The 12,904-nt window shown below is 40.3% G+C and overlaps 1 long non-coding RNA gene across 1 annotated transcript; it reads right to left on the reverse strand.

Annotated features, from left to right (window-relative positions):
• Positions 1-2,550: 2,550 nt before the first annotated feature.
• LOC138968399 (uncharacterized) lies at positions 2,551-7,987 on the reverse strand. The gene is made up of 6 exons (XR_011456164.1): positions 7,459-7,987; positions 7,115-7,156; positions 6,493-6,571; positions 5,753-5,849; positions 5,103-5,149; positions 2,551-2,817 (listed from the first exon to the last, which is right to left on the reverse strand). It is a non-coding gene; the product is annotated as an uncharacterized lncRNA (long non-coding RNA).
• Between the last annotated feature and the right edge of the window lie 4,917 nt (positions 7,988-12,904).

Consider the following 12,904-nt stretch of genomic DNA (forward strand, 5'->3'; position numbering starts at 1 on the left):
GACTGCTATCAGACAAGCATTCAGTACAGGATATAGACCTTTCAGCAATAGATTGAGCTGATCAATGTTGACAAAAGCCCAACACATGTCAGCGGAGTGACGTTGCACAGTACCAGTATCCATATCTGCTTGTGATGGGTCAGAAGATGGCAAAGTATCTGTATCTTCTTATGGTTGGTCAGAAGATGGCAAAGCTGATGTTTCTGCTGTGGAAGAGGGTAGTTCCGGTTTAGCAAACTTTTCCATCAGGTCAATCTTTCTCCTCGCTGCCACCACAGGAGGACTGGTTCTCCCCTTGCTCCAACCTAATAAATACACAAACACTGATTTAATATTTGATACAACTGTCCACGGTTTTTGTTTGTAATAAGCTGCAAATTTTAAGACTCAATATAAACGTCAACAAGTGCTTGTACTTTATTTTGCAAATGACCATGTTACATGGGGTGTACCTCAACTTTTTGGCTAGGCCGGTAAATCAGAAATCCCAATCAGCCCCCAACCACTGAACCAGGCGGGTTTTCTTACAACCACCTCAGCGGTTCGTACCCACATATGTCGGTTGACAAACACACACACACACACACGCACACACAAAAGACATTCATTAATTTAACAGTGACTCATACTCATTACATGTGGATTTGCACTACTTATTAATACCCAAACACACACAACTTAATGACAAAAAAGTGTATGTTTTAATATATATAATGATAAATAATTGAAAATAAAAGCAGCCACGAAAAAACAAAAGAAATCAAAGTATTCTCACCCTGTCACACACTAAACCTCACAGAAGGTTATCCCATATATATACATACCAGCCCCTATCACAAAATGTACATGTCAAGTTTACAATGGGATTTGAGTAACCACACAATCACATACAATGATACACTCAGGAACTAATACTGAAACTAGCTGAATTATTTTCTTTCTTTCTTCCTTTCTTTTCATATTTTTCTTTTAAAATTAATTCATTTCATCACACTTGCTATGTATTTGCTTGTTTCTTGTCTGTTGTCTGTTTTGTGTGTGTGTGTGTGTGTGTGTGTGTGTGTGTGTGTGTGTGTGTGTGTGTGTGTGTGTGTGTGTTCTGTGTGTGTGTATACATTTTCAGATTTCCTAAACCTAGCACTGTTTGCAGGTGATCTTTATGCTTTTGATTCATGAGTTGCATCCCCAGTCCTTTAGTTTAACTCTTTTTTTTTCTTTGGTGAAGTAAATTGGATCTATTTTTGTATTCCTTAGTTAATGGAAAAGATTTGACAACAATATTGCTGTCAATGAGAGGTTGGTCAGCCATGCTGGTGTAAACCAATCCTTTAGAATTAGAGAACGCTCTCTAGTAGGGTACTTATTTTCCTACGGTCAATGACCAGAAACAGAAACTGTGTCAGTCGTACATCGCTCAGATGCTGCTTCTCAGTTTGACCACAGACAAAGAATAATGATGACATGTTACACCATAGTAAGCTCTCAAGGACTGGCCAGCGAAGAACAATAAAATAGGGGTTGTGAAGACGATATCACAGAGATGATCGAGGGGGGGGAGGGGGTTGCGGCAGCGGCATGGTCAGTAAATTGGATCAAGAAACCCGCAAAATACTTCAGACACAAACTGTTTATCATTTACCTGCAAACCCTAACACATTCTTACAACAACAACAACATAACAATGTGCAATAAATCACGTTGTCAAACAAACAAGATCGAAAAGAGAAAGAAGCAAAACCCACCTCGTCGAGTCAAGAATCTTAGAATGTCGTCTGCTTCAATTCGATCATGTTGGTTCATTTCGGAGTGTTGTTACTTCGTTCTACTGTTCGCTGCTGCTGGTTCATCTTTCTCTGATATTTCTTGCCACTATGCCGAACATTTCCAATGTTAGGGTTGTTCTCCGCAGCTCAAAACTTTGAAAAATGCTGCTGAATCGGTGAAAAAGTCATGGATTTGTTGACACCGGGGGACTGATAAGTTGTCTACTGCGCTTGCGCCAAATGCCTTTGACCTACATATATTTGCATATATTAATTCCGGGGTTTCGGTTGGAACGGATTCTCTCTCTTTGTGCCTATGTCAACGGAAATTCCCCAACGGTGATGACGTCATTTTGAAGAACGGAAATTTCCACACAGTTTGAACAGCGAAGGGTCATGTCATGTGCGCACATTTACCAGCACGGAGTATCCAAAGTAGACCATTTTTTCGATTTTTTTGATAAAACACAGACAAAAACAACAAAACATCGGTTTGAAAATGGTTTTATTTACATGAATACATGTCTAAAATGACAAAAGCAGATTATTGAATGCATTCCAGGATGTTCAAAGGTGTGAAAAATGCAACAACCCCAAAAAGGTATATGAGACCAAAAATAACTCATTTTGCCTGCCCGGTCTCGCCTTAAAAAAAAATTCGCTTCAAATTATCTCCCTTGAACAAACACTTCTTTTTACAATTAAATTTTGTTTACACGAAGAGGTAGTTTTAAGGGTATATACAAGAAAACATTATTGCAGCCTTAGATGTATTTACATATTTGGACTAATTCCATTAAAAAAAAATTCAAACTATAAATGATAAATCAAAATAAAACAGATTTTGAGGCTGTGCACAAGCTAATAGGATTAAACACGAAAGTCGTACCCAAGAATCGTCAAATACTTTTGCTAACAGCTATACTTAAACATAAGAAAATATGATCTGCATCTCTTGTTATGAAGATGATGGCACTGGTCCACCGAAGTGCATGCCATATATGCTTTACTGTGCGCTCTCCCTCTCAATGGTCTTTCTCTGGCTGACTCGATTCTGAGGAGATAAACGAAAACACATTCAGTACAAGCTGTACAAAATAACAACAAAACTAGTATTACTTAAAGTAGCTGCTGGTTTCTGAGTATTTGATTGAAGGCCCAATCCGACTTGTAAGAAGTTTGCCCGACTGTCGCAGATTTGGTCAGGTAATTGCATGGAGTAAAATCATGCCTCAATTTGGTAACATACAAACTGCAATATTCTAAGGCTGTGAGTGTGAGAATACATCGGCGCCACTTTTTAAAAACTTTCTTTTTGTGTGTGCGCATGTTTTAGTGCCAAAAATGAATAGGCCGAGTGCTCTCTCTGCAAAACTTGTGTGAAGCTTCAGAGCTCTATCAATGGTTTGAAAGAAAAAACATACTTTTCCATTTTTGACGTTCTTGTTCCCTTCCCTGTGAAATTTACTGTCCGTAGGTTACCGGATTTTGTTAATGTCCGTGAAAACCTCAACTATTCATTGCTGAGTGCCTGGTGATAGCTATCCCCCTCAACGACCTAGCACTGCTGAATCCTGATTCTTCCCATTACTGTATGCGGATGATACTGTGATCTGCTCAGAGTCGGAAAAAAACCTGCAAGAATGTTTAAACAAAATGCACGAATACTGTTTAAAATGGCGTCTAAATATTAATGTAAACAAAACAAAAGTTATAGTTTTTTCCAGAGGTAAAATTAGAAATAAACCACAGTTTACGTACAATGGCAATTTAATCGAAGTAGTGTTTGATGTAATGTACTTGGGCCTTAAGATTAATTATAATAATACATTTTCAGTCGCACAGAAGAATCTATATGATCGTGCCTCAAGGGCAATGTTTGTTCTTTTGCGCACTTGTAGACAATTGTCACTACCTGTGGACATACAAGTTGACCTGTTCGATAAAATGATTGCTCCAATTTTATTGTATGGATGTGAAGTATGGGGTTTTGGTTCCTGTGAACTTGCTACTAAACTTCAATTGCGTTTTTATAAAATTGTTTTCAAACTAAAAAAATCAACTCCAAATGCTATGATATTTGGTGAACTTGGAAGATATCCACTAGATGTTAATATGAAATGTAGAATGCTTTGCTATTGGTATAAACTGATTAGTCCTATTCATAAAAATAAATTTTCAAGTATTGTGTATTGCTTTACTTATAGATTGTATATCAACAAGATGATTGAATCCAAGTACTTATGTTTCATTGAAAAAACCTTAAATGAAATTGGTCTCTCTGGCCTTTGGACTTCTCAAGAAAATATTCAATACTCAAGTACATGGTTTAAAAAGAAAGTAAAAAGAAGTCTATATGACCAGTATATCCATAAATGGTTTACAGAAATTGGAACAAAAAATATGTTTTGGAATTATCGAATGTTCAAAGATATTTTTGCATGCGAAGACTACGTCACAACCCTGCCATATCAGCAATGTGTTTCAATGATGAAGTTTAGAACATTAAACAACAATTTACCTGTACAGAAAGAACGTTATCTTAACATCCCGAGGTCAGAAAGAACTTGCACCAAATGTGTATCGCATGACATAGGTGATGAATTCCATTATTTATTTGTCTGTGATTTTTTCAAAGAAGAAAGAGCTGAGTTGTTACCACCTTACTATTGGAAAAAACCTAATGCACTTAAATTTAAAAAGTTGTTTGCGACTAAGAAAAAGAAATTGCTAAAGAATATTTTGGACTTTACTAATAGAATTTGTAACAGTTTTTCATAATTTTTTTTTATTTTCTATTTTTTTTATTTTTTTTATTTTTTATTTATTTATTATATTAGCATATATCATGATTGTATTGATTGTATTTATTGTTCAAAATGCCCCCATGGGTTATGGACCAATAAACTTGAACTTTGAACTTGTTTGATTCTGTAATGAAATTGTGTAGTTGGTAGTTATGTGAGCTTCTTCTTGGGGTGGGGGGGGGGGGGGGGGTGGGGGGTGGGGGTTATTTAATTATCAGATCACAAAGTAAGACTTCATTGTAATGTGCAGATATTTGTTCAGGTGCCCACCATTTTCTATGTGAAAACATGTTGCTAACTGACATGAACCCAACCATAAAACGTGATGTAGGTGAGTAGCCCATCTAGAAAAAAGAACCTGTTCTAATTCGGAATTAGAACAGGTTATTTTTTCTAGATGGGCTACTCACCTACATCACGTTTCATGGTTGGGTTCATGTTAGTTAGAAACATGTTTTCAAATTCTCATCAGGCAATCACGGCTGACACTAAACACAGAACAGGTGGGATAGACATAATTCAATCTACTCACCTTCCTTGCATTGTGAGACTGGCCATATGAATCTGCTGAAGTAGTTCCTGCACATATTTAATCAAATATTCATCTTAATAACGTGTTAATATCGCTTGTTCTAGCAAATCAAACTTGACAGTTTTCTGAAGGTTTGCACAATTTAAGAGCTTGCCTGTCCCCAATCATTACAATGAGAAACAACATCTAGCATGCAAGTATTTGCAGGGTATGAAGGTTTTAATATAATGTCGGTTCTTCTGGGGGCATGGAGAAACACCTTACACAACAAATTTCAAACAATTGAGGTCACACCATAGGTTTACTCACAAACAAACAACAGCAATACAATAAACAGTCTGCAAACGCCTACATGTTGTCTACACTAGGTATAAAGAAACAAAGAAGCACATGAAGACGGGCTTTGTCAAGTAGACCATTATAGCGAATGAGCAACAGCTGATGATCCAGACCACCAAATTGACATGATTTCCCCTTATTCAGTTTGTGATTGTAGTCATATTGACGATGCATGACTTCAATTTTTCTAAGTAAGTCTCTTGGTGCGTTTACGGATACATTCATTGTCACAATTACGACATGCTAATGTCTAACCTGGGTAAACTTCAATTCATGACTTTTTTTAACTGGCATAGACATTATGAGCATACCAGAATTATTTTCCTGTTAGACTGTCTTCTTCTTTTTCTTCTTCTGCGTTCGATATTCATGGCTGTCATATCGTCTGGTCAGTGGCTGCCATGAAGTCTGCATAAACCAATTAAATAAATAATTAAGGAAAAAAACCACCCTTACATCATAATAAATCAGAACCATCAAAACCACCCCCCACCCATCCAATAAAACCTGCATACAAAAACACTTCAAAATAAAAAAATGAAAACATTTAATTCCACTTCAAAAATATAAAAGTTGTTATGTTTTATTTTCATTATCTCTTTACACACACAAAAATTGCTGTGCAAATCTTTTTAAAAACATCAATGCCCGAGACACCAGTAACCTGTTTATGTTGTTGACCTTGTGGCTTTTCAGTTTAAGAGGCTGTTCAAAAAACCGTTTCCCTGGAATCTGCACTGTGATAACCATGAATAATACCGTAGGGAAAATATTACATCACCAAGACCTAAGAAATCACACCAACCGACACTCCTCACCCTTATTTCACCCACTATGCCAACCCAAAGACTGGAAAATAATCATCAAATACAGAATGAACAAAAATGCTTGATTTCATTTCTTCAATGATAAGTTGAAAATCTTCATTCTTCATAATAATGTTATTGGCATAATGTGTAATTGCCACAATTTACAGAGTTTTATGAAAAAATGGTGCGATAAAAACCAAAGGGAAAACATTTGTTCATATGTATACTGATACCTTCTTTACCTTGTGGCTTGTGTGCCCCAGGTTTAGGAGCTGCTCAAACGTCCATTGCTCCTCAGTCTGCAAGAAATTAAGCGATGGCCTGAAGGAGAATGGAAAAAAATCCTTTGTCAGCACCCTGTGTTTGTGTGTGGGTGGGTGTTTTAGATAAATAGGCAGGGTGGGGGGGGGGTGTGTGGGTGTGTGCAATAGGTACCACGCCTAATGCAGTCTGCAAAACAAGTGCAACACTTCTACAGAGCTTTTATGATACAAAGCTTCAAATAAGAAACACATTACAATCAAATGAAAGCTGAGCCTGTCATTGCAAAATAAGAAGGAATATACAACAATCCAGTGGCATGTAAAATATTGTTCCTTCAGAAAGATGGCTCTGACAGCAGAAACAATTTAACTTGAAGTTTGAGTCAAAAATTATTTCTCTACATTAGCGAACGTAGGTTACTTGCAGTTATACCCCTCACACATGAAATATTCACAGATTGAATAACAGTTTGTTCCCAATGTTGCTTTCGTGTATCGGTTAGATCCATCTCGGTTAGATCCATCTGCAGAGTACGGATTATCATCCGTTTAATATTAAAAAGGAAAAACAATCAGAACTTGTCATCAGTGATCAACCTACCTTGCAAGAGTGGGGTGAAACACTCACTTCCTGCCAACATGTCTGCAAAAAAAGGAAATAATGCCAATGAAAGCTTAAAATGATTCTTGTGTTCAATATGTGTACACGTGCTTCATTTCTGGGGTGAAAGTGTAAAATATATCGATGGATTGATAGAACAATATAGCCTCAAGTTCACCGCACCAAAAAATACTTATCAATCAACATTGTCATCACTCGATCAGCTATTCCATCTCTTTCATGTGTGTGTGTGTGATGGTGTGAGCGTGTGTGTGTTTGTGTACGTGTGTGTGTGTGTGTGTGTGTGTGTGTTTGTGAACAAGCTTTGAAAAACGTATGTTTACCTTGCTCTAGATCTACTGATTTTCGTAGGCGGAGACTTCTCTGCCGTGAGGGCGGCTTCGTTTCCCTGGCAGAATTCAACATCTTGTACAGATCTGCTGGTGATTTTCTTTTCCTCCGCTTCGTGAGTCACTTGATCCACAGATTTAACGAACATTGAATGTTCTTTTAGTTCTTGTGACGGAAGTACAATCAAGGAATTAAGTGGGCATTCCTGAGTCCTCTGCTGACTTCATGTCCACAAAGTAAATCGCACAAACTTGCAGGGTTTGAAGGGTAGTTTATTACTTTGAAGAAGAACAGCTAGTCGTCGCTGCCCGTTCAGCATTCTTCGCGCGACAGTTTTGCAGAGGAAGGCAATGCAGTTTTTTTTCCCTGCTGAATGTTGCCAGGGTGCACAAACTGAGAAAGCATTCCCGATTTTCCACAATGTTCTACTTCTGCAGAGTCTTTTGCACAACATGATTTATAACTGCCAGTGTACGTCTAATTCATGATGCCTACCTGACAGCTGGGTCAAAAGTTACGTTCGAGAAAATATTGGAACTAAGTTCCAAACAACTCGAAGAGCAGACATGCAACATGTGGGATTTGGGCAAGCGGAAACGCCGTAGATCTAATGTCATTCAAGGGTATCGTAATGTTGGAATGTCAAGGCCAGTTTTTGACTGGTTTTGAACTGAAGTTGGGCTCCGAATGGAAATAAACACTTCCTCCAGCTGCGCGACCCATCGATAACAACAGTTGGAACTGGTAGGATGATGAACAGGTCTTGTGAACTGGCTACACACTGTTACGGTTCAAGTATAAGTTCAAAGTAAACACTCAACTGAGGTGGCAGGTAATGGCGGACTTGACTTCCTTCATAACCAAATATCACTCTTCTGACAAAAAAACGCAAATGCTATGTTAAACCGGAAAATACGTAAACCGGAAAAGGAAGCGCATCAAAACCAAAATGGCAGCCCCCATGAAATTCGAAAGGTCACGGAAACAAGTCGTGAATACTGTAATCGACTTGAGAAATGTGCATACCGAATAATACATGATAAAGAAGGATTCTTTGTGCCCGGCTACGTGCTACAGGTGGAGATGGAAGTTCACCAAAAATTGGGACCATACTAACAAAAATACGGTGGGTGCAATAGTCGCCCCCATTTTTTCAGCAAACGCCACCCAAGGCCGTTTTGGACGGGTAGAAATTCCGTAGTTTCCAAGTCTATGGATAAACCTCGCGTAAGAAGAATACGTCACGGTCGAAAGTCTTTGACGTCAATTAATGCATCATGACGTCATGCCTCCCTGAAGTCTTTCTCTCTCGCGCAGTGTGTGTGTTTGTGTTCATTTTGTGCACATGTGTTAGTGTTACTGTTTGTGTGTGTGTGTGTGTGTGTGTGTGTGTGTGTGTGTGTGTGTGTGCACGCGTGCATGAGTCTGTACTCGTATGTGTGTGGTGTGTGTGTATTTGTGTGTGTGTGTGTGTGTGTGTGTGTGTGTGTGTGTGTGTGTGTGCGCGCACGCGTGCATGAGTCTGTACTCGTGTGTGTGTAAATGTGTGTGTGGGTATAAGTGTATGTGTGTGCGTGTATGTGTGTTTGTTTGTAAAGGTGTGTATGTCCGTCTGTCCATATGTGCGTATGGGTGTGTGTTTTGTGTGTATGAAGTTTTTTGTGAGAGTGAGTGCGTGTTAGTGAGTGTGTGTATGTGTGTGTGTGACTTGGGGTGTGTGTGTGTGTGTGTGCGTGGGTGTGTGTGTGTGGGTGTGTGTGTGTTTGAGAGAGAGAGAGAGAGAGAGTGTGTGTGTGTGTGTGTGTGAATGTGTGTGTGCATGAGTTTGTGTGTATGTTTGTGTGTGTATGAGTGTGTATATGTGTTTGTTTGTAAAGGTGTGTGTGTCCGACTGTCTATGTGCGTATTTGTTTGTGCGTATGTACAGTGTGTGTGTGTGTGTGTGTGTGTGTGTGTGTGTGTGTGTGTGTGTGTGTGTGTGTGTCTGTTTGTATAAGAGAGAAAGAGAGAGAGAAAGAGAGAGAGAGAAAGAGAGAGAGAGAGAGAGTGGGTGGGTGTGTGTATGTGTGTGTGTGCGTAAGTGTATGTGTGTGTGTATGTGTGTTTGTTTGTAAAGGTGTTTATGTCCGTCTGTCTATATGTGCGTATGGGGGGTGTGTTTTGTGTGTATGAAGTGTGTGTGAGAGAGTGAGTGAGTGTGTATGTGTGTACGTGTGTGACTTGGGGTGTGTGTGTGTGTATGTATGTGCGTGTGCGTGTGTGTGTGTGTTCGTGTGTGTGTGTGTTTGAAAAAGAGAGAGAGAGAGAGTAAGAGAGAGGTTTGTCTTTCGCTGGGGTATGCAGTGCCTTGGCGTTGCACATCTACTTAATTATTATGTCACAGGTGCAGAGAGAGAGAGAGAGAGAGAGAGAGAGAGAGAGACTGAGAGACTGAGAGAGAGAGAGACTGAGAGAGAGAGAAAGAGAGAGAGAAACTACCACACACACAAACACATATATACACACACACCCATACGCACACACAAACACACACACACACACAAAACAGAAGGAGTGAGAACGAGAGAGAAAGTGAGGAAGAGAGAGTCGTCATTAAGTAAGTAGTGGTATTGACACGTAGCGATATTGACACGTAGTGCTATTAAAAAGGTGTAGTGCTATCGACACGTATTGATAATGAACGAATGATAGCGACTCGTAGAAAAAATATTTGTAGCACTAATCAACGTAGTCATAGCGGCACGTAGCACAAATGACACGTAGGACAAATGACACGTTGCACAAATGACACGTAGCGCAAGCGATACGCACCCGAGTTCACCTCACCGTTTCAGATCTTGTCATGCTTTACCTGGGATAAAACCACCCCTCCACTTGGTCACATGCCAAAAATAAACTGCATCGGTGCAGGCTGTGCACAGTAGTAATTTTTAAAGAATTAATTTCGCGTAAGCCACTGGTGCCTTATTCCAACATTAATTCATCAACATATTCAAACTCACCCCAGCAAGCAGTCAGGGTTTTGAATTTTGGTATGTGACTTAGAGAAGGAAAACCAAGGCATAAATTGAGACCCGAAGGGAAGTAACTCATTTTGACCTGAGTTCAGGATGGATCATGAGAGGTTGCCGCCAGACGGATCGAGCTTACCGCCAATGGCGTGCTCCGTCCTTCGTGTTGTATGTGTGGTTATCGCCCTTCCATATTCCGCAAGTGTCCCTCTGGTGCTCGAACCTGGGCCCATAGTCAAGATTCCGACAGTGCCGGGTTTTGTCGGTACGAGAAACAGAAAACTTCCGATAACCCCCTGTCGTGGAATTCACGAAGGACCGATAGCGCCTATCGTGGGCACTGTCCTACGATAAAGTTAGAAGCGCCTATCCCTACTGATAAGCACTGTTGTCGTTAGGATAACTTTGATTTCAAGATTGCGGCCATCAGTTTGCAGCGTTACCGGGAAAGAAGAAATATTCTAAGACATACGATTTTGGGGGACGGGATACATGCACAAATTCATATTCCGCATGCACGATATTTTGCAGTTGACTGTTGACGGATGTGATAAATGACAACATTCAGTTTGCGAACAGAATGGGTGCCTAGCCTCTTGTCTCGCAAGTGATATTCGCGTTGCGGTTTCACGCGTCTGATGCATATCAAGATGTTTGCGTGGCGCCGATTTGGGGTGAGCCAGCCACGGTCAGCCAGCCACAGCAAGCGCAGCCTTGACAGGGCTCAGCTTCTGCGTCACTGAGGCGTACGCGCAGAGCGACCGTAAACCATTCAATATCAATATGAGGCTTATATCGCGCGTATTCCGTGGGTGCAGTTCTAAGCGCAGGGATTTATTTTTTTATTTTTTTATCCCAGCGAAGCTGGAGGTATCCCGTGAACGCTATATGTAATCGACTTGAGAAATGTGCGTATACAACTCTCCTGTGTTCACTTTCAAGTGAATAACTATCGTTCTGATATCATTTTAAAGTGAAGCTAAAGAAACCTGGTATCGGCACTGCTGTGCATCTCCTATGATCTCAATGGTATCAAGGCACGCCTTTGCCGCGACAAGGTTTGCCAATACCGGCACTTGTCTTGTCTAGACAGTGACGTCATTCATAGATGACGCCAATCATAAATGACGTTTGTCAAGGGAACTTATGCTTTCAAGTGTTGCTGCTTCCAGTGACAGGAAGGTATATAGATTGATCATTGTATACAATCAATTTATCATTGTATACACAAATTACACAAACGTCATCTTGTGAGGGACCAAAAAATATTGAAACTCTCGGATGATTTTTTTGTGTGGTATCAACCTCGACCTACGGTCTCGGTTGATACCACAAAAAAATCATCCTCGAGTTTCAATATTTTTCGGTCCCTCACTCGATGACGTTGTGTAATCTCTATATACCGAATAATACATGATAAAGAAGGATTCTTTGTGCCCGGCTACGTGCTACAGGTGGAGATGGAAGTTCACCAAAAATTGGGACCATACTAACAAAAATACGGTGGGTGCAATAGTCGCCCCCATTTTTTCAGCAAACGCCACCCAAGGCCGTTTTGGACGGGTAGAAATTCCGTAGTTTCCAAGTCTATGGATAAAGCTCGCGTAAGAAGAATACGTCACGGTCGAAAGTCTTTGACGTCAATTAATGCATCATGACGTCATGCCTCCCTGAAGTCTTTCTCTCTCGCGCAGTGTGTGTGTTTGTGTTCATTTTGTGCACATGTGTTAGTGTTACTGTGTGTGTGTGTGTGTGTGTGTGTGTGTGTGTGTGTGTGTGTGTGTGTGTGTGTGTGTGTGTGCGCACGCGTGCATGAGTCTGAACTCGTATGTGTGTGGTGTGTGTGTGTGTGTATTTGTGTGTGTGTGTGTGTGTGTGTGCGCGCGCACGCGTGCATGAGTCTGTACTCGTGTGTGTGAAAATGTGTGTGTGGGTATAAGTGTATGTGTGTGCGTGTATGTGTGTTTGTTTGCAAAGGTGTGTATGTCCGTCTGTCCATATGTGCGTATGGGTGTGTGTTTTGTGTACACGTATGAAGTTTTTTGTGAGAGTGAGTGAGTGCGTGTTAGTGAGTGTGTGTATGTGTGTACGTGTGTGTGTGTGTGTGACTTGGGGTGTGTGTGTGTGTGTGTGTGTGTGTGTGCGTGGGTGTGTGTGTGTGTGGGTGTGTGTGTGTGAATGTGTGTGTGCATGAGTTTGTGTGTATGTTTGTGTGTGTATGAGTGTGTATATGTGTTTGTTTGTAAAGGTGTGTGTGTCCGACTGTCTATGTGCGTATTTGTTTGTGCGTATGTACAGTGTGTGTGTGTGTGTGTCTGTCTGTTTGTATAAGAGAGAGAGAAAGAGAGAGAGAGTGGGTGGGTGTGTGTATGTGTGTGTGTGCGTAAGTGTATGTGTGTGTGTATGTGTGTTTGTTTGTAAAGGTGTT

The sequence above is a fragment of the Littorina saxatilis genome, linkage group LG6 (assembly GCF_037325665.1).
Source record: "Littorina saxatilis isolate snail1 linkage group LG6, US_GU_Lsax_2.0, whole genome shotgun sequence".
Lineage (NCBI taxonomy): Eukaryota > Metazoa > Mollusca > Gastropoda > Littorinimorpha > Littorinidae > Littorina > Littorina saxatilis.